Genomic DNA, 24,874 nt, shown 5'->3' with positions numbered 1-24,874 from the left:
AGGGATTGACGATAAGGCAGCGATGCAGCTGAGGATGGAAGGAAACATGATACGCCTCTTTACGGCTCTTTCTCACAGCCAGAAAGCCACACACTGTGAATGTCAGCATGGTTCATATTGAGAAGAACAGTAACATGATATGTGACCCATCCTCCACTCACACATATGCACGTACTTTACTCTATTCACAGCCAAGGTCTCCTAGGTAATTAGGTGCTGGCACCCAGTCAGTGCAGCGTGCTGGTTAATTCAATAGTTAACACAACTGAGGCAGGCCTGTGGAGATTGGGGGTGACACCTGTCAGAAGCCGTTCCTTCCTGACCCAGGACATTTCCTACTCTGCCTTATACATATGTCATCTTTGTGGAAATACCAAATTAAGGGCATGCTGCTGAGTGAGTGCCGTGCAGCAGGTGTGCAGATAGCTTGGGGGGGTGTAAGAAGGCAGAGGCTTCTGTGCCCTGTCCTTCATAGAATATGTAAAGCTCAGGGCACCTATACTTCACCTTGGGGCATTTCCTAGGTTATGTGACAGGGAAGTGACAATGCCTTGAGTGTGTATGGATGTGCATGTGCATGTCCACGCTTCAGCAGGCTCTCCCCCATCAGTGTGCCCAAGGCATCCAGAAGGGTAATATGTATCATGCAGAGGAGTCTGTCTGGCAAACGGACTGCTGTTTGCAACAACAACAAAACTATGAAAATTAATTGTATCCAGTCATACTTTTTATGCATAAACGTAATAAAATGTTGCTGTTGCATGTTTCCTGGCTGAGTCACTAAAGGTGTTAAACCTGCAGGCACAGGTCCTGTTAGGGGCCAGTGTAGTCAGCTGGAGATAACAGCTCTGGAGCAAAGGGTTACAGTGAAGTGAGACCCAGAGGCTGCCCACAGTCAAACTACTGGAAAAGAGCATGCTGCAGCTGGGGAAGGTATCAGCTCAGGCCTTCTCTACAAATTACCTGAGCAATTAACTCACACACATACACCCTGATACATGGAACTCCACAGTGGGGTTGTGACTGGACTGCTGCATCAAGCAGAGATGGATCTATTGAGAGCACCAGAGCCTCTTTAATGAGGGGATGTGAGGGCAAAGCTGCTGTTAACAAACATCCTGGTAGCATTATTCCACCAGTGCAACATGTAGCGACCCAGCATGGCATGCCCTCCACCCATCCCACTCTGTCCCTCCACCCGATCAACAGATTGTAATAAACAGTTTAAACTTATTTGTTAAGAAATTGCAGCAGTTAAAGATGTTGTCATGGAGTTTATCCTGTGTGTTACAAGACATGCTTTACAATTACTGTCATTTTTATCTGTGAGCTTGATTGTCACCTTCCTATCAGTCTCTCAGTGTGCGATACTCTTTAGAAGCTATCACAAAAAACAAAACCTGAGAATGACGGAAATCATATGAGTTAGGGAGAAAAGAATAAAAAAAGTAGGTGACATTGATGAGCTTTTGTTTTAGGTCAGTTGCCCAGCTGTCTTTAACTTTAACAATTGTTTTTCTGCATGCCTCGTGAGGCAGCTTCTTCATCACTGCAAGGAACGACCCCATCAATTTCAGCATGCTTCTTCTTGTGTAATATTTGTGTAATACACCTCATCCAGACACCTCAAAGATCAGGCTACTGACAAGTGTTTTGATGCAATTTAATGGTGAAAAAGTCTGTAATGGTCTGTTCACACTTGAGAGCTTTGGTTCGATAAAAGATTGTTGCTCTGTTGCTCTGTTAGTGTGGATCATTCAGACAAATGGACTAGGGATCTGAGTCTGCTTATTTAAGACCCTCTGCTGAGGTTTAATTAATATGAGAATGGCACACGGACTCACAGCTCACTAATTTTCTCATTTACATGTAACTGTAAACCTGCATATCATATGGGCAGAGAAATATAGTTTCCAGCCGCCCTGCAGCTTAAAGCTACACTTGGAGTTTAATTATGAATGCAGGTCGGTGATTAAAAGCAATCATTAGCCATCTGATGGTTTACTGGCTGGTGCATTCATAAGTTTAGTCTAGAATAATAAGCCTTATGTGGGTTGTGATACTTTGTACTTTTTTTTACTCTTTCATTACCTCTGTGTTGTGTTGGGAAAGGTCGATGCTAAGCATGAGTGAAGATTTTACCAAAGAAAATATCCTGCATTTATTTCTAAATTAATTAACACTTTTATATCTGTTCGCTAATTAAGAAAGTAAATGAATGCATATGAATCTAAAATCCCTGTTGCAAAATCATCAAATCAAATCAAACTTTATTTATAAAACACCTTTCATACATAAAATGCAACAAAGTGCTTTACATAAAACAAATAAACATAAAACGTATTAATGCCCTGCCCCCCTCCCCCTCCCCGCACACACACAGACAGACACAAGCACACCACAATTCACCCAAGTTACACACACAGACACGCACACAGACACGCACACAGACACACGGTGTAGACATGGCTGAGCACTGAGGATCCAGGTGAGGAAACGGTAACAGGGAGCCGTCTACGCCAGGAGGTCTCATAGCCCGCAGCTAAAAGGGGGGGTTCCACAGAGACCATCCCGGCCCGGGCGGATAGAGGAGTCCACACCACAGCGGTGAAGCCGTGGTGCAGAGCTCCACAACCATCCAGGCCAGAACCACCCCCAGGACGACCCCCTGCAGGCCAGAGTCACTCCCAGCATGGAGGCTCCCCATGAGGAAACAGTGGAGCTAAAAGCTGCAAGAAAGCAGGATAAAATACACTAAAAGAGTTTAAAAAGTATAACATAATATAAAATCCTAAAAGTATGTCTAGAAAGCAAGACATTAAAAACTAAAAGAATAAGACAATAGAATGTATAAAATAGACCATAAATAACGACTAAAACATTTATATATAACATTGAGATAAAACAATGAAAATAAAATATGACAAAACAGGATAAACTAAAGATTAATATAAAACAGAGTAGTAAGATCCAATAAAAATAGGGGTGAGCATAAAAAATGTAAAAGAGTTAAATGAGTCAGTTAAAAGCCTGATTAAAGAGATGGCTCTTGAGCCTCTTTTTAAAAACATCAACAGTCTCTGCGGCCCTGAGGTTCTCCGGGAGGCTGTTCCACAATCGGGGACCATAAAAACTAAATGGCGCCTCCCCGTGTGTCCTAGTTCTAACTTTTGGAATGGTTAAAAGGCACCGGGGGACCTCAGGGTCCGCGAGGGTCAATAGGGTAAAAGTAGTGCAGACAAATAAGAAGGCCCAAGACCATTAAGACACTTAAAAACTAGTAAAAGAACCTTAAAATCGAAAATCAAAAGAGTAAAAGTTTCATGTTTCATCCAGTCATCATGTATTTTCTTTGTGATGTATTTTTAGAAAAAAAATGTTAATGATGTTTATTCTATATAATGCTAAAGGCTGAGTTATGGTTCTGCGTCAAAACGTCGCCGTGCCTACGGCGTAGGGTACGCGTCGCCAGAGACCAAACGCCGTCACTGACGCCGTCACTGACGCCGTCACTGACGTGCACCTCCCAAAAATTGTAACTACGCGTCGAGCGACGCAGACCAAACGCAGACGAGAGGGCTGTGATTGGTTCACTTGGTAGCAACGCATTTCCGGTTTCCGGTTTGAAGCAGTAGTGAACTGTCAGCGCTCTTTTCTTCATGTATATGTGATTTTTTTTTGTTTTGTTCTTTTGCACAATAGTTGTCCTTATCTCTTTGATTCACTGTGACCTTAAAAAGTCGGATAAACCATTCAGGAAAAGATTGCGAATTAGCGGTCACGGGGGGTACTGCACCGCAGTGAAATGGAGTGACGGAGGAGTCCAAAGGGTTCATGACGGCGTCACGGTGACGGCGTAGGCACAGCGTCGATTTGACGCAGAACCATAATTCAGGCTTTAGTCAAGATGAAAAACACTAGAAATGATTTTAAATTACAATTAATTTTTCCTCTGGAAGGCACAACTGTCTTTAGCTCTGAAGTTCTCTGTGTCCTGCCATTGTTCGTCCCCTCTCACTTTCCTATTCCACAGCATTCATGTAGGTGTGTGGGCCAGTCGCTCGATAGGCGGATCATTTCAGGTCAGAGCCCTCTTGCACAATCAGATGTTTAACTGACCAGCTGAAACAAGAGCGAAGCATCTTAAACAACACCTTGCCAAAGGTTTCATGTTCACTCAGCCTCTGGGAGCGCTCTGAGTATGCCCGCCACCTGCCAATAGGCATTAGGGAGGATTTAGTAATTAAGTGATAGGCTGAGGACTAAATTGGGTGTTTGTGGGCTGGCAAGCCACCCCAAGGTCCCTACAGCTATGCAGATAGGGGATTCTAATTGCCAGGAATATTGATCAGACCAGCAAGGAGGGTGTACAGGGAATTCACTTGCCATTGATTACCTGTTACTCCACCTCGCTTGTCAATGGAGGAGGGAGGTGAGCATTGGAAAAGCTTTGGTTTTCCCACACTATCCGAGACCACCAGCCGCTCCTGACACGTGTTTACACAGCCAGTCAGTGACACAGCATGTTGTGTTGCTCTTTTAACTACTCCAAATCACCGGGCCAACTTTACTGTCTCATCGCCAATCCAGGAGAGAAGCTAGGGACAGAAAAGAGGCCTCTCTCTAAGGCCCGCTAGCCTTTGCTTGCGCTTCTGTCCATAGAAGGCATTTTTCCCTCCCCTCCCTGCTTATACTTGCTCCTTAAAACCTGAATCCTTGATTTTAAAAGATTTGGCCCATGGAGGCAGTCCCAGTTAATCTTGAGGTGTGGGAGGCCAACGGGTTTGCATATCCTCTCAAATTTTGTTTGTCGCTTCAACTGACAGCAAACCCCTGATTAGAGCACTCACACATGTGCCCACAAATGTATTTGACTCTGTGTTTGTCTCTTATGCTCCAGTGACACATCACCATCAGAATACAACATGCACGCCATACAAAACAATACTACAAACAGAATTATTAAACAGCCTCTCATTAAATGTTAAAGCTTGCCTGATCAGACTGTATCTTGCACTCATGCACCCATTGTAGTGTATTGATTTAGTTTCATGCATGACATACTTGCAGGACGTTAATTTGCTATGACTGGCTGTGCAGACAAAAAATTGAAGGAAGAGATATGTGAAAGGAATTTTATTTGGGGGTCTTGCTTTTAAGGTGCTATGAGGTACAGTGAACTTGATGTAATTGTTCAGAATTTTAAGAATAGAAAGGTAAAGTGTAGTTGACAAGAAACTGGAGACGACAGATGTAGAAAAAGCTGCCGCCTTAATCCAAACTGAGAACTTTCAGGTGACATTCGGCACATTAACCCAAAAATTGTAGTCACAAATAGCATGAATTAATGGCCACCTCCCTTTCGCTTCTTCTAAAGCCCACAAAAAATACACAAGCATGACTTTCATGTCATGCACATTAGCAGGTTTGATTCATTTGTATTTGCAAATGAAGAGATTTTACTCTACTATTTGACTGTAGTATTTTTATGTTTCAAAACTATGTTCATTCGCTCATATTATCACACAATAAAACTGAAGCAATTCCATTCTGAAATTAGTTTTGTTTATATCATAAGAATCAATAGGCCTTATCATCTGGAGCTGCAACCTTGAATGAGATTCCTGATTTACTCTGAGATCTCAAGATAGAAGAAATACAACAACACACAACATAGTCTGTTCCGATCATGTCGTAAAACTTCAGAAAAAATGGCTCAAGAATTAGTGCAGGATATGTTTTGATTTTTCTGTATTTTATGCAAACAGCACTGTATATTCTTGGCTCGTGTGTATTTGGCAGATTGCGGTATAGGGAACAGAGAGCTCACATACCAAGCTGCCCATCGTTGGCACTGAGTGGTAGCTGGATTTTGTTACAGATATTAAATGGTTTTCTGAAGGCAAGAATGTGCAAGTAAGGCCTGAAGGGTCAAAGATGTTTGCGGCTGCTGTTGCAACGGAGTGCTGCTACTTCATCTACAAGCTCAGCTTGGTGAAGACGATGGATCTTTATTTAATTAGACCTGCTCAGTGGTTCTGAAATGGTTTCATTATAGGCACACGATTTATGAAAACAAGCTTTGCCACAGCACACCTTTACAAATGATTGTGTTGGGTTTAACTGCCCATTGACAATAATTAGGTAATCATGACAGCAACTCAGTGTACACGGGCAGGCATCAGAGTGACGACAAAAGGTGAATTTAGTCATTTTGACCATGACATGCTTGTTGGTGCTGAGTAATTCATGTGAGATTAACAAATCCACAAGTGATGCCTTTGGGCCTAAACATCAGATCAATTACTTATCAGATTAATTTGATTCTGGTTAATATTCCGTTTTCTAGCAGTATTGGAGAGACAGATAGAGATAGAAGGAGAACGAGAGATGAAGAGTGCACCTGAGAAAAGGTATGCCTGAGGATCTGGAAAGCAAAAGAATAATACAAAAAAAATTAAGTCCCAAATTAAAAAATAAATCTAGTCTAGTCTGCAAAATACTGGTACAACATACCCTATACTAATAACTTGAAAATGATGCAACGTAAGAATGAAAGTGTTTCAGATTTTTGAGGAAAGAGCTAAGCTTCCTGTATATGAAGATCTTAGGGTTAGGGTTGCAAAAAAAACATGCAGCCAAAAATACATTTCAATCTTAGCCTGAACAAACATTAAATGCAATAAAGAATAATCTGAGTTTAATGCCTCACCCCTTCATAACACAGAATATTTGTTATGGGACAGTTTCTGACAAAGTCACTGGCTGACACAGTTTTGTTTTTCAAAGCAGTCTTAATACACATTCGTGCTGAAATGAGCTGCAGAAACAGTTGCAGGGACAAGGTTTGCTGCGCAGGAGTCTCAAGCGTAAATCGTTTAGAGCCTATTACAAAACATCAATATATTGATTGAAGTAAGTGTCTCAGTGTGTTGCTCTGTAAACACACTCTTGGTTTGGTTGTGCATGTTTGAATCTTATCAGGATTTAAAACATTTCATCTTCAGCTTCATTACTCTGGGTCTGAGTACTCAGATATATTTGCAGTTTTTGCTCAGTAATAATTTCATGTTCAAAATGCTTTTTTATTTTTTATTTTACATGAATTCCAGTAAAAAAATGTCGTCACATCGATAAAGTTCCTTGTATTTAAATGTCAACACGCCGTACAAGATTGATGCTGCAGCCACTCTTCCCAGCAATGCAAATGCTGTGGTTACAGTAAAGTATGGTTCATGCACCAGAAGGCAACAGTTCAACATGATGAGAAGGAACCTTTAACTTTGGTCTTGAAACTCCAATAACTTAGCTGTTTTAAGATCAATTAGAAAATACACACAGAATTAAATAAAATGGGTTTATCTAGTCTGCATTTCCATTTCTTTCCTTTATTATTACAGTAACACTCAAAATTAAAAAAAAAAAAACAAATATGGTATATATTTACGAAACATTGTATTTAGATTTAAATGTCCTGTGTCCCACAGTAACTCAGAAATACCTGCCCTAACCTGCCTCAAAAAAGAAAAACCCTGATAGACAATGAGAAAAAACATTGATATCATATGGAAATATAAGTTCTAGTATAATGATTATTGAATTATGTAAGACAAACATAAAAACCTAAACACAGTAACACAAAAGGGCTATTACCATGTTGATTATAACACTCTAGTAAGAAAACAAACCTGTTTAGGTTTATCTATTAACAGTATCACATCCAGCAGCATTAAACAGTATGGTTAACTCTTTTACCTTATCAGTTTTTCAACTGTGTAATTTCCAAAACCTGTCGTCTGAATGTGGCTTAAACCTCCATGCTCGTCTTCTGATTGAAGCCAGGCTGCAGCCATTTGTACACCACTCAGAATCACCCTCCAGCCATGCTCACAATTGAATTAGTTTCAGTCTGAATTTGTGTTTCCAAACTAGTAATTATTTTTTTAACCCCAGAGGAAGCCAAGAGAAATGAGTCAGATCTTCACAAGTCATGAAACTCGCCAATATATGATTTAACACCAACCAAAGGGACACAAGCCCGAAGCATTGCAATTTACCAAGCATTCATCTGTTAGCAAATTAAATCACACCGCATTTGACATCTTTCAGAAAGTTTGAAAAATCTGATGAAAAAGTTTTTCTCTCAATTACCATCTCAAATTAATCTCCTTAATTCCAATTTGATCTCTTTCATGCATATAGGGGATATCTTTCATCTGCGCACCTGTGTTCCTCAAATCTGCCACGGAGTTGCGGTGGAACATGACTGTAAAACTTAACCCCAGTGCTCCAACACCCGTGCAGCCCCATCAGATGAGAGCTGATTAGGGGAGATAAGTGCAGAAGTGTGAAACTGAAAGCTATCCACACTTTTTAATTATTTTTATGTTTATTTCATAGCAAAATAACCATGAGAAGTGTTCAAAAGTGTATGTCACAGTTGCAGAACAACCATATGTGGTTCAGCTACAGCCATTCAAAATAAAGCTACAAATACCATTAATGTTTTAGTTTTCTACAGAGCCCCTCTGGTGACATTTGAAAAAAATAAAATAATGCGTGGCCACGCATTAATAACTCGTGGCCACGAGATAATCAATGCGTGGCCACGAGATAATCAAAGCGTGGCCACGCATTATGTATCTCGTGCCCACAGATTATTTTACTCGTGGATGGCATTATAACCTACTGTCTGGAATTCGTGGATGCAACTTCCTTGATGGGATGGTTATTTATCATTAATAACGGTAATTATAGTCTATTTATATTAAAGAGCAAGAGTATTGTCATGGCGAGTGTTAATTAATTATCTCGTGGCCACGAGATATTAACTCGTGGCCACGAGATATTAACTCGTGGCCACGAGTTATTAATGCGTGGCCACGCGTTATTTTATTTTTTTCAAATGTCACCAGAGGGGCTCAATACTTTTCCCTTTATATTTTTAAGTCTTTTTTATTTCAATTTAGACGATCCAAAAAGGACTTTAGAAGGACTTTCGAAATGGCCAATGATCCACTTGGTGTGACTGGAAAGATGATAATGTGGAGGCAGAGTTTGGGTGGCTCTTTCTAGTATTGCACATGCTAAAAGGGTTCAGAGCTGTTTCAGGTGAAATTTATTAGATGTAGTGTTTTATCTACCCTTTCATCCCATCTGCAAACTGACTGCTCAACTGTGATTTTAATTGGTAATTCTCGAGCTTCTATTTATTGATTTGTTTTTTTGGTGTTGACTGTCTTGACTTTTTACCTTACTTGTATATTTTTATACTTGAATGTTCCATATACATTTTTTTCCCTTTTTGCTAGTTTTGCACTCGCATAACATGACTTTGGCATTTGCACTGTGGATGTGTGTTAACTAAGGTGTTACACCTCAGTATATCTGTTGGATCTTGTGTTCTGTCATGTTTGTACCCGACCAAGTTGCTTTAAAGAAATTGCTCTTCAAGGTGCCAATAAAATATTCTGATTCTGATTCAGTTTGCAGCTACCTAGTTAGCTAGAGCTTAGTGCTTGTGTTGCCCGATACAGGTGGGGATTATCTTCACAGCACCCAGCTTCCTGTCTTACAGTTGGTAAATGGTCAGCCCAGAGAAAGCCTTCAACTTGGACAGGAAATCGGAGGTTATTGCTACAGTGGTCAGCCAGCAACCTTACACAACCACGAAACATAGCTAGCCTTGGTTAACATGCACATAAACAGTTGTAAAAACACCAAAAGTCAAAACATATGGTTGGGAGCTACTAGGACTCTGAAGTCTTTGTATCCTTGTTTCGGTGTTTTGGATATGTGCTAGCTATGCCGGAAACCAGGAAGTTTTTTTCCCTAAAGAGCAAAACCCTTTAATAAAACTGAGGCATTCCCACATGTGGTTGTTGAAATCACCTGATTTCACTTGTAGCCTCCACCTGTGAGGAATACCAAAGATCAGGTAATGGGGACATCTTTAGATAGTATATGGAATAAGAAAATTAGCTTATAGTGGGCGGACATACTTTTTTATAACTGGGGTTCCCAACAAGGTCTTTGATTGAAGACAAAATGATCCATATAACTAATAGGTAGATGTGAGCATTTTTCTATGTCACCGTGCATGTTTGATCATCTGCAATCGTGCCAACTCCTCTATGTGTTATACTGTATCTCATCTGCTGCTGCAGCGTCTGCAGCTGACAGGCGGAGGCCAGCAGGAAAGGTCTGAGCTGGAAACTACAGTGATGATAAAGCGACACACCACCGGCAAACACTAACGTGATGATTCAGAGCACTTGCACACATCCAGTACTACTCCCAGCAGCAAAGACCGCAACTGATACTGGTCAGACCTAGTTACATACCAGCTCTCCCCTCTTTAAGCAGCTCTTTGAAATGTGACAGCATACCAAGCCTCAAGCACATCTATGGTAAGAGCGTTATAAAGGCAAAGAAAAGGAGTTTCATCTCCTTTTGCGGTTGTGGTATTAGTTGGGAGAGCCATTGCTGATGGAAGGCCACACAGTCATTAGTACAGGACACATAGCCACTCTCAAGTAGAGTAGTAACCTGAAGAGGTCACTATGTTCACTAATTGTACACTACAGGCAAGATCAGATTGTTTTCTCAGGAATAGGCAAGACTAGAAGCTTTAACCTTTCCATGTATTCCTAAGTCTGATCAGATAAAGAGCTCTTTTTCTAAAGGTCTGACTGAAACACCTTATGTAAACCACAAGCATGTCTCATGTCCTTACATTTTGTTGCCAGGATATAAGTATTAGCATTGAGCATGTGTTGTGCACATTGCTATAGAGCCCCATTCTTTCTAGTTTTCTTTGTGGCATTGCATTGCTTACACGTGCATTTCCTAAGATGGGTGTGCGCACACCAGATCCTGGGTCAAGAGCACATCTCAGGCTGAACTGCAAGGACTGGCACCAGTCTCCTTAAATGCTGTTAATGTCGCCGGGTAACAACAGCTCTGCAGCCTCTTCATTGGTTTACGAAAGGCATCCTTGTCATTTTGCGGTCAGTAAACTCAGCCGGAAAAATGATGTCCAAGCTTTTTCCCACCTACTCAACACACACACACACACACACACACACACACACACACACACACACACACACACACACACACACACACACACACACACACACACACACACACACACACACATGCATACAGGCAATCTAACAAAAAAGATAATGATTATGCGCCGTGTATGTTTGTGGGTTTTCCGATTTCACTTTTTGCTTTTAGAAATAATTGCTGTTGGTTGTGCAGCAGCATCAGAGGAAGGGCAATAATGATTCTCGCTGGCTCCAAGGAAACAGTGTGCTGCGCTGGCCAAGGGAAAGCAACTCATTTACTGCTATAGAGCTAAAAATGTCTTTGAGAGTGTGTGTGTGTGTGTGTGTGTGTGTGTGTGTGTGTGTGTGTGTGTGTGTGTGTGTGTGTGTGTGTGTGTGTGTGTGTGTGTGTGTGTGTGTGTGTGTGTGTGTGTGTGTGTGTGTGTGTGTGTGTGTGTATGCCTGAATGTACTTGGTCAAATAATTTAAGCAGTTTGCTCACTTTGTGGTGCAGAACCTGTTATATGCCACCCAGAATAATCATTCATATTAAAGTCATAATAATGACTTTCATATGTGCTCCGGTGTTTGTGTGCGTGCATGGCTGTCCTTTTTCACAGATTAGCTGCTGAATCCTGCAAGAAGATGATCAGACTGGGAGCACACCAGGGTTGCTCTGCGATCACACAGGGATTATGGGGGATATGGAGCTGTACTGCATTCCAGGGCTGCCTCCAGTTAGGCTCATCTCCGCCACGCTCCCCTCACACACACCACTTTAATTGCCTTTGCTTCTTTCATTACTTTTATTGCCTATCCTCTGCATTGTGTGCTCCCTGAGCTTGTGGAAAGGTCATTGTGATGGTGGTGGTGTGCTTGCAGCCACCGTCTCTCTGAGCAGCAGGCGAAGAGTGTGTCATAACTAAAATGCTGTGCATAGATTTTTTTATCAGAAATTGTGTAATTAATCATTTCAGAAACAAATCTGTGAAGTGAAATATATTCTCAAATGCCACGCATCTGTGAAAGCAAGGTGGATTTTATTCGGTGGCAACCTCAGTGACAGGGATCGTTACTCTGATGACATGCAAGGAAACCATATTATTGACTAAAATGACTACAAAGCCCAATGCATAATCATTATTTGAAATGTTAGGCTCCAACGCCTGAGAAAGGATTGTGACGTGCATGAGTAATAATGGCACTGCCAATTATTGTGGTACAGAAACAATGAAGTGGTTGTGGCCTCTAGGTGATACTGTTTGGTCACAATGCTAAAAACAAAGGTACAATTTCAAATTGACTTCCAATTTTTAATGTGTTGCAATAAAATTTGTTTTCCCTGGACAACGAAAATGATCTCACTGAACAAATGTGTCACCTGTATTGTGTTCTCATCTTTAGGTGTGTTTCACACAAAGAATTTACAGTAGAATTGATTTTAATTTGTGGATTAGTTAATTAAAATAAATGTTGCATCAACATTATCGTTTCACCACTTAGATGGATGTTATTGTTCAAATGTAAGCAGGTTTTTTTCATTTGTGTTATGCACATAATTTGTCATTATGATTTACTCTCTATAGGCTAGTCTGAATTGTTAGTGATGCAGTGATGCCAGGGCTAGTGGACGTATTGCTGGCAGTGTGGGAGGGGCGTGTCATTTGAAGAAAGGCAACAATGGCATCTCTCAGGGACAACTATGTCTTTAAGATTGCAGAAATTGCATAGTATACCTCAGTCCACATCATAACCTGTCCATGACACATGTCTTTTCCTCTCAGTGCTAAGCTCCATGTGGGGTTGTGGAGCTTCAACCTGCTCGCTCTGCCTTTTTGTCCCAGTCAGATTGTTCTCTAATGTCATGCAGTTGGATGTTGAATTTAAGTAGGGCTTTAATACACCTCACACTGCTAGTATGATCTCTGCTCAGTTGCAAAATAATTGGTTTTCATCCCAACAATAGCTAATGCACATCTCATCATATCCCAGTATAGCTGCAGTCTGGCAAATGAAAAAACAAATATCGAAAATAAAAAAAGCATGAAGATGATCCATGCAAGCTAGATAAAGTGGACCGTGGAAGGTTATATTTATGTGCTTTACTCTGAGGTGAAGTGGAAAGACCGTGTGCTTATTGGTGTGTATTTGTGTTCATCTTTTCATATACTTCCAGGTGAATCCAACTGCGGTGCCATGTGGAAGTTCGGAAAATTGAGGTCAGGCGACTCGAAGCTGAGCTTGATGACAAGAGGAGCACAAGATCCAGGTGTGTGCCAAGAAAGGATGCAATGTTGTTCTGGTTAGATTTTGACATATTTTAAATTCAATTTTATAACATTTGCTTGGCTTCCCCACAAACAGAGGCCAGTGCTATTTATTGCTTAATTCAAATGTTGGTGCATTAGCCACAACTTTGAACTTATAAACACCAGACTGATAAACTTCATGATTCTCATTCATTCAATATTTAGCAACATTTTGATGTAAATAATATTCATTTATTGTGTTAGATATAAAATCTTTCCAGCACATTACCTGGTCCTCACTTTTACTCATGCAGAATTATTTCTATTTCAGTCTTATTTATATAGCGTCTATTACAACACAAGTTGCCGCTAGGCGCTTTCCAGAGACCCAGAACATGACCCCTGAGCAATTATTACATAGACAATGGCAGGTAAAAACTCCCCAAGACAAGATATACTGTATGAGTATGAATTATCTGTTAGCTAGAGAACTAAGAGTTCTATGTGCATATGACTGATACATAGTTAATTGGTGCACTACAGGGATGGCTATATAAACAGGTTTAGACAGCAGACACTGAGGTGGACAGAGGGCAGGACCGCAGGTCAGGATGTCAGTAGGAATCCAACAGACATCTATACAGTCAGGTGGAAGCATCAGCGGGACGGTCAGAGGGTGGGACTGCAGGTCAGCATGCAGCTCTGGAAGCTCTGGCCTGCAAACGTGCACAGAAGAGAAAAAGAGGGGGCAGACCAGCATAACAAACTACAAGAACAATGAAGCGCATTTATGCTCATGAGATACTTCTAATTAGCTTAACATTTGAATTAAGCAATAAAATTTGAATTAAGCAATAAAAATGTATCTTAAGGTGTATTTTACTTTTTTTTAATTGAAAATTAGAGGAAGGTTGTTAAAAGAAAGGACTTCACTGCTCCACACAATGCAACTTATATTTAAGCAACATATTGGGTGATAGATCATTGTTATAAGGGTATTGTTTTGGCAGATTTAAGACATGGGTCAAAAATAACCCCCAGACAAGAGACTGTAAAAGAAAGCTAACACAAGAGGAAGGTGAACGATGTTCTTCAGGATGCCAGTCAGCTGGTTAAAATATCTGCACTCTCCAGCTGTCTCCAGATCTTACCAGTCGTCCCAGTGGACATCATGTCACATCCCTCTGCCAAATGTACAGCTCTGATCCCACAAAAGTTGTAACGCATATTGTAAAAACCTGAATCATCTAAAGCAAAGAGCAGTTGATCTCCAGGACCTGTAGCCTATATCTCAGTTTGCTGCAAGACCATAAAAGTGGAAATCCTTGTTGATAAGTTATAGTAGAGTCATTGGTGTCACAGACCTCAGACTTTGAATCAGAACCTGCTTGGCCTTAAGCTACGTTTAAGCACAGATCATGTAAAGCAGGGAATGGTGTGCGGTGTATGTATAGTGGCAGCATGACATAAGCTTTTGCATAAATTGCTTCATTCAAATTTAGAAATGTATCATTAGCATCAAATAACCTTTTTCAGAACATCACTGATGCTACTGTATTTATACAAAAGTGGCATCTTTTCATCATCATCCTACATCATATAGTTCATCTCCTCTGCATCCTCTCACCAAGATGACACATGAGGCCTCGCAGGACTCTGATTTGACACAGTCCATACGCACTCCATGATTTGGTGACTGTTAAAACCCTGGCAAAGATCTCACTTATCCCCCAAACGAGGAGCGATACAAGGCCTTGTGTGACTACAAGTTCTCTGCTTTTGCTTGGCTCTACTCCAGAGACTGTCTGTGACAAAGAAGTGTTCTCAGACAGAGCATTAGTGTTTCTAGAGTGGTTCCTCTGAAACATGGGTCAATAGAAACACTCAGCAGCACATCACAGACACCAGCAAACAAAGATGCTTCTCAACTCGGAGGACTTCATCTGCTGTAGTTTTTTTTTTTTTTCTTGTTCTGGGATTAGCATAGGTCTCTCTGCGTTTGTGTGACTAATGGCCTGAGTTTTCCGGCTGTGAAATCATCAGCCTGAAAGCCCTGAGCAGCCTGCACATCAGTGTTTTAAGTCTGCTGGCCCCCTACCCCTGGGTGCTGCCGCTGGCTCCTACTGCTAATGTAGCCCCAGCTCATTGCCCTTCCTACCTCAGAGCAGACGCTCTCCTTCACATACAACCATGTTTAGCACTTCTCTCCCTCTTCACCCACATTGACCCCTTCTGGATTCCACTCAGCTGCAGCAAGCCTGTGTCATCCTCACCTGTGCGGCCGAGCCTTGACTGATGGCTAAAACTTGTTAACACTGTTTGCATGGTTAGCTTTGAAAATGGTGAGGGTGGCTAAGAGAGTCATTGATTAAAGGACATGGAAAAACAATGAAAGAAAAGTTTGTCCCCCTTTGGTATAGTTTGAGCCTTCAAAGTTGGCGATCTTTTCACCCAGATGACCCGAACAGCCAAGGGCACGCCATCCTCTGACCAGATAAGTAACGGTCGTGGGTAGGGTTGCCACCTTTCAGAAATAGAAATAAGGGACGCCATGATTTCAGCAGCGCAGGAGCCAAAAAAAAAGCCCCAAAACTTCTAAACTGAATAAAAATGTGTTTATTTTATATGAAAAAACTAAATGCTTTGATTTAAAGTTTAAAGTGCTTTAATAGCATTGAACTTGCATGACTGTACAGACAGACAACCATACCAGTAACTGAAATATCCTCCTATGCTACGTATGTCCACATCAGCCCAGATGTAGAATATAGATACAGGTGAAGAATATGGTGTAAAAGTTAATTTATTTCAATAATTCAACTAGAATATGGTGTAAAAGTTAATTTATTTCAATGATTCAACTAGAATATGGTGTAAAAGTTAATTTATTTCAATAATTCAACTAGAATATGGTGTAAAAGTTAATTTATTTCAATAATTCAACTAGAATATGGTGTAAAAGTTCATTTATTTCAATAATTCAACTAGAATATGGTGTAAAAGTTAATTTATTTCAATAATTCAACTAGAATATGGTGTAAAAGTTAATTTATTTCAATGATTCAACTAGAATATGGTGTAAAAGTTCATTTATTTCAATAATTCAACTAGAATATGGTGTAAACGTTAATTTATTTCAATAATTCAACTAGAATATGGTGTAAAAGTTAATTTATTTCAATAATTCAACTAGAATATGGTGTAAAAGTTAACTTATTTCAATAATTCAACTAGAATATGGTGTAAAAGTTAATTTATTTCAATAATTCAACTAGAATATGGTGTAAAAGTTAATTTATTTCAATAATTCAACTAGAATATGGTGTAAAGGTTCATTTATTTCAATAATTCAACTAGAATATGGTGTAAAAGTTAATGAAAATACGGTACAAATCGTGTCCCGTATTAGTTCAATACGGGACGCAACATTTTTTTCTCAAATAAAGGACAATTCCGTATTTTATGGGACGGGTGGCAACCCTAGTCGTGGGTCACCTTGAGTCACTCAACCATCACTGTCAAAACTTTAAACATTTTCTAAATAAAATATGAATTCTGAGTGTCGGTTGAAAAAAGGATATTTAGTGATGAAATGACATTCCATGGCTGAAGCCATCTAATTTTTCTCAGCCAACACCCACAGGCCTTAAAGTAAGCCCGGTTCGTGTTACCCGGCTTTTGCTTGCAACACATTTTCATCCAACGTCCTCTCAAAGTGAAAGCAGAGAAACCGGAGCTGATTGAAGGGATCAGTTATTGGTGATGGAAGGACACAAGCAATGGAAGAGCAAGCGGAGAGAAATGTGAACCCAATCTGCCACATGTTGACTGTCCTGATTAGCGGCTTGCGCCTAAGAAGAGCCCCTCTATCCCCTCATTCCCTGTGTTTACTTTGAACCTCACCACCCTTCTCAACGCAGGCTTCCTTCTCATCTCATCTTCGGATGTATCACCTGCATCACAGGAGGCACACGCCCTGCTTTGTATGCTATTCAGTCCAATTAAGAACATGACAGCTTAGGAAAGGCCAGGAGGGGTTCAGTAAAGTCCGTTTATCCATTAGGAAAAGTGTGGTAAGCCTTGTGTTTAGTGATGTGAGGAGATTTGTGAATTGTGAGAATAGTTTCTTACTCTGCACCTTATACGTGTATCTTTATGGGCATCAGAAGAGAGCAGTTGAAACCCTGGCCCATTAGTGCTGCAGGGTTAGAGGAGCAAAGTCCAGCTAATGTTTTCAGAGAGCCTGCAGAGAGGTCATGATCGCAGAACCAGCCCCAGAGCAAACCAGTAATTTGAGGAATAATAGTATGTTGATAAGTGAGGTTTGGAATGCCACAGGAGAAGAAGAGAAAATAGCAAATCGGTTCTCATGCAGGACATTTGTTTATTTATGGCATGTGAAGGCCTGGTCTGAATGTAGGGCAGGGGCGGGGGAAATACACACACAGGGTTTTCCCTTCAGATTCGGTCTTCCTAGCTTTCATTAAGTGTCATTACCAGTATTTGCAGAAAACTGGCCAGGGTGAGACCTGACATCCACTCTACAGATACTTGTCCATGCATATGGATGTATTTCTGATCCCTCTTATCCACCTCTGAGAAAGGGGGTATTAGGCCAGTGAGAAAGTAAGGACGGGGCTTAAAGGCTGCTTCCATATCTGACTATAATGGCAAAGATAGAGTTATCAATCCATAGACAGAGTTGATGCCAGAGTTGATGGCGTTCCTTTTTTTTTTCTTTTGTAGTAGTTTTTTGTGAAGAAAATGGGTCATGCACACCCCTTTCTGAGGCCTAAATACATTTTATCCCATGATCAAGAGCCATATTTTCATTTTGCCCACTAAAATATATTCACAGTATAGCCTACAGTTCAAATGGTGCTTTTCTTGCAGCACGGTATTTATTAGCAATTTTTTATTCCAGTTCACTTACACTGAGAATGTCCCCTGATTGATGCCAGAGCTTGTTGTGTTTATTTGTATAACATAGGAATGAAAAATTCCTAATGTAAGCCTTTTCGAGTAGAAGGTTTCAAGATTCTGTGTAAATGGTACTTGGGATTAGATTTTCACAGTAGATTGCTGTTATTAAAAAGAAAAAGCCAACTCCTTTGAGCAGTCATCTTCCTGGGAGGCAATCTATTTGTCTTTCACGCAGCTCGAGCGCTGGACCAGGCTCTTAATGCACTGAAGCAAAAGTGCTTCGGTCCACAACCTTTCACGCCTTCAGCTCTCCTTTATGTGATTGAATAGGTAATAACAACGAGTCGACTTTGAAAGCTTTGTGCCTTGGTCTTTCTGAGGCATTGCTCTTCTTTTTGTCTGTTTTGTTGCTGTAGCTGCTCGGTCCCCTTACTGCCTGCATGTCTTTCCCTCCATGCCAACTCGACTGATAGTTCATCCTTTCGGCGGCAACTCCTCATTTTTTTGTTTTTGTCTCTCGCCTGACCTGATGCTTGGTCTGTACAGCAGGATTTTGAGGTCTACGAATCAGCTTTTTCATCACCTACCTCCTATTTTTCTTCCAGTACACACAGACACACACACAAACACACACACACACACACACACACACATACTCCTTCTCGCAGCTCATTAGCTCATCCCATGCTCGCTGCTCTGCCAGAATGTGACCCTGCCTAATTGTGTACCATGCTCATTTGTTCACCCTGCATGATGTGACGATTGCTTATTTATTCTCCTCAGGGCTCCCATTTCAAATTAAAATGATTGACTCATTTCATTCACTGAACATTTTCAGGCTTTCCATGATAAGCTCATTTCCCTTGGCATTCAAATCCCTAATTTTACCATGCTTAAAAGTTATAATGTTACTCAGGCACATTGTAATTCATAGTTGGGAATGTCTCTTCAGATAATTATCTGTTTAGAGAATAATTTTGCACATGCAATATTGTTTATTCCGGAAGAATGGAGCTGCACAAAAGGGCACACATAACTATGCAGTTGGAATAGCTTAAGAGCCAATTGTATACACAGAGCTCACAGTACGTGGTCAACAAGAAGCTTAAAACGGATTGGGACACTGTCAAAGCTCAGCAAAAACAAGCAGATCAAATTTGCATTCCGTTATTTACATGTGGTTAGAGGCCTGTTTTACAAAGAACAAAACCATCAACCAATCACCTAATAACTGAGAGTTCTGACACAAAAACAACCATAACAAACCACTGCAGACAGGGGATTTTTTTGCAGCATTGTTAGGCTTCTGCTCTTGTTTTGCCAGCCGACAGTCAATGTTTTCTCCCTCCAGCTGCTGTGTATCGACCAGGCCTCAGTGACACAACACCTGCTGGAAATACACTCCATGCACTAGCAGGTCATTTGAGAGTAAGATTTCTGACAGCGACAAGCATAAAAAGGTGTGACTGGCACAGGTTAAGAGAAGCAGAATTAGGACAGACTGAGCGCTTGACTATTTCTGCACAAATCAAAAACTGATACGTACATTGTTTTTCTGAGCACTTTATTCAACCGGAGGTTTGTTTATACATTGAAAGTCAGTGCTTCTTGTAGAGAAATGGTTTATTCCAATCCAGGGGTATCCTACTCCAAAAATATACAACCCCATTTCCAAAAAAGTGAGAGCATGGTATCAAATGCAAATACATCTGATGATTGCAATGATTTGTAAATGATTTGTAAATAATGTGAACCCACATTTGATTGTGCTTTGACACAGAGCTACCTAAATTCCAATATTTTGACAACATTTTAACATTTTAATTGAAGTGTGCATGGTTGGAGCATGGTTTTGGCTGATTTGCAGTTAAACTGCTGCCAATTGGAAGTACACATGAAGTTGATGTTGGCTTCCAGTTCGGCAGAAGCAGTTATGCTAAGTTGAGAGTAGAAACTAACTTCAGAGTCTTGACTCAGAAGCTTTGAAGAGACACCTGGTGAAACATCTCCCAAATAATTAGTTTAACTGGAAAAGGTCAGTTTCATCAGTATCCAAGAGAGACTGATCCATGATCATCTTATAAGTGAATTTGTACTTCCTCAGTTCCTCTCCTCACATATTCCCGTACTAGAGATGTGAGCAGAACAAGGAGAGAGGAGGGGAGGTGATAGGCATTTAACGAAATCTGATTACTTCCTTTGGGAACTTAATTTTAAAGTGATGTTAATGAAATACTGTGTGAGACAGCTGCATCCCTTAACCTTTTTCGTTCCTTACAGCCTAAGTTAGTCCACCGCTGAATGGCAACAAAAATATGTAATGCACTGAATGCGTTTGCAGTTTTATATCTAAACAGCAGTGACTTCCTGACTTATGTTTAAAGTTTGTGCCCTCTTTAGAGGGGAAGAAAAATGAAAACATTTATAATGAACTATTCGTGGCAAGGTATTTTAAAAAGTTTCCTTTTACTAGCAGAATGAAAACTGAGACATTAAGGCTAATATCGACAAGCATAACAAGACGTCAAACAAAATCCAGCCCCAGGCACCGTACAGTTATTCTGAAACAAAGATCAAGCCCATTGTAACATTCCGTGTTTCTAACAAGTATTTGTGGTCTTTGATCCTCCAGTTATTGGAATGATGTGTTGTTCTTTTGTAGTGATTTGACTGCAAGAGGAGCGCTGATGAGGAGACCAGAGAACCAGAGGATTCAGCCTCTGCCAGCTTTTGTGTTCGAGCAGCCCAGATGGTTGCAGAGCTGGGGAAGTCTGCTGAGGATTTTTGCTCTGAGGGGACCTCGTCTTTCAGCAAGCACCTCTCTGATTTGGACACTACTTTGATTTGACAGATGTTATGTTTTAACAACACTAGAACTTTAATTATCAACAATAAGCAGTTAAACAGATGATTCTGGTAAACCGAGAGGTGCAGAGACAGATTTTTTTGTTTTTGATTTTAGTTTTCTGTCTTTTTCAGATGCAACTTTATGACCGAATGCAACTGCTGTGATTTTGTAATATATAAAACCCATTCAATTGAAAAATGAAATGATAAGCATCCAGATGCTTTGTTAATGTAGGTCAGATCATTTTTTTTTATTATTTGTTTTGTTTTTTTGTGAAAATGTTCTGAAGCCCACTATGTTTTACTTTCCATTATTCTATTTATTTATTTTTTAATAATGACCTCGGATGAGTATTAACGTCTGTTTTATCGCAAAGTTTCTACATGCCGATTTCTAAAAAAGAAAACTAGAGCACTTGAGTCACAACTACTCCTAAAGCAACAAACCCACAAGCCAATCTAGCCAAAATCTTAATGAATGTGGCCAGATAGACAAGAAATTGCAGCCAAATAAAAGAATAATAAAGGCATCCAAACCCTAACAAGTCTGCCTTTGTTCTTCCACTCCACCCACCACAGGCAGGCATTGCTGCAGCTTTGAGGGCAGCTCTGAGAGTTCCATGCCCACCGGCCTTCAATCACATGGGATGTCTGAGTTTGACAGTATAAAGTCTTTCTTCTAGAACAAAATAAGACCCCTAAGCAATAGTGGATGAGCTGTTAGTAAGCATGCAGCCTTTAGGGAGGTAGGCCAAGCTTCGTAGTACAGTGTACACAAAGTGCTGGTTAGGGATAAGACAATGGACCAGGGAAAAGATGACTGGATGCCACAACACTACACCATTTCTCGGTGTTTGTGCACAAGCAGGAAAATATAATTTTATACATAGTAAAAATAAAGCACTGTATTTAATTGCTTCTTAAAGATGCCAAAAGTTGCATCTGTTGTCTTCACGTGCAGAAGCTTATCATAAAATACAATTGGTTATGAAAGCATCATTCAGGATTTGTTCAAGCTCACAGAACATTGGTGGTAGTTATTCACCCACCTGCAACATGGGGGTATTAACTCAAACTTTATACCAAGAGAACATCATCACTTTAGCCTTTGCCAAATTGACAGGCAAAATTCATACAACCCTGAAGTCAATACTTGCAACACTCAAGGCTAAAGGAGAGCAATAATTGTCAGAAATACCATGAATATTCCCAAACACTGTGTTTAGAAGTAGTCCCCATTTATAAATACTGTATTTATCCAAAACTTACGGAGCATATCCCTACAAAAGACAATGTTTCTGCCAAACTTAGACTGATTACGGTAAGATGGGGCCCTGGAATTTTTGAATTCAAATTCAGTTAAACAAAAAAGTCTGTTAATGTGGTGGAGCAGGAAAATGGGAGAAAAATTTATTATGCAGGAAAATGGGCCCCGAAGACCAGGGCTGAAGACCACTGGAATAAAAGACTAACAATTGAATCAAATGAATTTGGTGCAATATGTGCAACTGTGTATAATATATAAATATACAACTTTACAAACCAAACATAAATAAACTGAGGTCAAACTGTATGGGCACATAAAGAATCAGGAGGGAGAGTCAACCCTGCCTTGACACCACATGGTACAAGTTGGTTGGATGGTTATGCAGTTCCTCGACTGACCACTATTGGCTGGCTGCAAAAGCGAGTCAATCTATTGACTCCTATGTTAAAATTTTCAACATTAGAGCAGAAATAAACATATTTACATTCTGGTTCAAAAACTGTTATGGTTTCAATCGTTTGGATCACATCCATGTAAACTCTGAGGGGACTGGGTTTTCTTGTACTGTGTCAGGAGAGTTTATATCAAGCAGTACATTTCTTTCTAATATAATTGATTGACAGTAGGCTCAGCCAATGGCTATATTATCCCTTTCTCATCCATAATCGTCACGCTATCGTGTTTATCGAAGCAACCACCTGTTTGTATGAACCCGGTGTCAGCTAAACGCAACAATAGTTTACTTGCTGCAGGAAGGCGACAGTTCTCAGATCGTAGAGTCAGGGAGGATTTCTGATGTGGAGCCAGACTAACAGCTAATAGTAGTTAATAATAGATAATCAGAATAAGGGTCAAGAAGGAGTTAATTTTCTCCATTAAAAAACTTTTTACAGTTTCAGTGAACACTGCAGTAGAGACATTTGTATCATATAATACTCATAAGTACTCAACTTAAGCCCACTTCAAGAAATCGAAACGATGGCTTTAAAATTGAATGAAATTTGAAAATGTGAATGTAGACAAATGTTTGCTTTTGAACCCCACGGGAGTTGCTGCCACGAGTCTTTGGAAAGAGAGGTGTCAAAACAACTGCTATCTTTTTTTTTAACCGCGTTTTTCACTTTTAATATGGCTTTCAAGTAAAGTAAAGGCAACACTGCAATGATTCAGTTTGTTACTAATTAACAGCTGGTGAGGCAAATACTTCAACAAGAATGACCCTTTTTATTCATATTAATATCTTTGATCTGTGTTTATTTAGGTAATAAAAGTGAATTAATTCTCTTTCCCTTTCTTATTGCACACTGTATTGAAAGCCACTCTATCACAGAAAGCACTGATAAAGTGAAGGAGAGCTAACAAGCATGCACCGCCTCCCGTTTCCATCATAAACCACATGTGGGTTTAGAGCTGTTGAAGGTAAAGGACAACAGAGAATGGAGGGTGAGGTTTGGCCTGTGTAACATTCAAAATTCAATCAAGTGAAGGACATCTCCAGCAGGGTAACAGCATGTGGAAGCAGGGGAGGGATGAGGGAAAACTCAGCTGAAGTTTCCACTGGGCCTGCTGTGCTCCTAATGCAGCCTTGGATGTAATTGGGTCCCAGAAGGCTGTTCATTATTGCTGGTGAGTGAGGCAACAAAACAGAAAAGGGCTGAGGGAGAAAGAAAATGTCTCATTCTTTGCTCAGTGCCTTTGTCCTGGCACCGAGATGGGACACAAGTTAATTAAAAGAGAAGTTGATGCCTCTGTTTTTGTCATCAATCTCACTTCTGCTCTTATTAAGTTGGTAATGACAGCAGAGCTTGTCCCTGTCAGCCATCAGACCCTCAACCCGGGGAAAGATGAGGAGAAGGAAAGGGCGGGGCAGTTAATGTGAGGGACGGCTCATTTCAACAAATCTTGCAGTGGTCAACCTCTAACATCAACATAATCCCTCCATCAAATCTCGGGTTCATGATACGTAGTCTGCAGAGGATAGTCCTTCTCTTATGAAAAGGCAGCTTCTTTATTTGGGGTGTGGCAGAAGAGCCCATTTAAGAGGCGTGTCTTTGCACCCTAATCCTGTAGCTCCTATCTCACGCCGCCTTGGAGGCCATTTTAATGCCCTCCGTCATTACAGGGACCCTCCCTGGAAAGCTTTAGTAAAGGTGACTGCTGACACCGTCATTCAAAAGGACTATTTCAAAATGTCAACCCATAGCTGAGATTTGTCTCATTAAAGTTGGTGGGGTCCGTTATATCCATCCCCTCCTCCACCTGCCACACTCAATCAAGGCCACTTGGAGAACTGAGGGGGTCAAGGGCACACTCATAATGTGCTTATTTGCATGAGTTACAACGACATAGATGATCATTGACCAGCAAGAAAGGAGAGCAGAAGTGGGATTCAGCAGAGAGGAAAAACACAGCTCTTGAGCTTCTTCATCTTTTCCTCCAAGAACAGTCTTGACTGAGACGTGTCGGTGCAACAGACGACTAACCTGAGGATTTACATAGAGTTTCAGACAACAAGCAGCCAAATAAAGCCTCCC

General features: G+C 40.5%; 1 long non-coding RNA gene across 1 annotated transcript in view; it reads left to right on the top strand.

Moving 5' to 3' along the window:
• The window catches only part of LOC133420759 (uncharacterized), a 77,984-nt gene extending 56,366 nt beyond the window's left edge, over nucleotides 1–21,618 (top strand). The window contains exons 5-6 of the long non-coding RNA XR_009770622.1: nucleotides 13,231–13,323; nucleotides 20,889–21,618. This is a non-coding gene — a long non-coding RNA (uncharacterized LOC133420759). The remainder of the gene's footprint in view (nucleotides 1–13,230; nucleotides 13,324–20,888) is intronic.
• The last annotated feature ends 3,256 nt before the right edge of the window (nucleotides 21,619–24,874 follow it).

This window comes from Cololabis saira, chromosome 2 (genome assembly GCF_033807715.1).
Source record: "Cololabis saira isolate AMF1-May2022 chromosome 2, fColSai1.1, whole genome shotgun sequence".
Lineage (NCBI taxonomy): Eukaryota > Metazoa > Chordata > Actinopteri > Beloniformes > Belonidae > Cololabis > Cololabis saira.
This window is presented reverse-complemented; position numbering and strand designations above follow the sequence as displayed.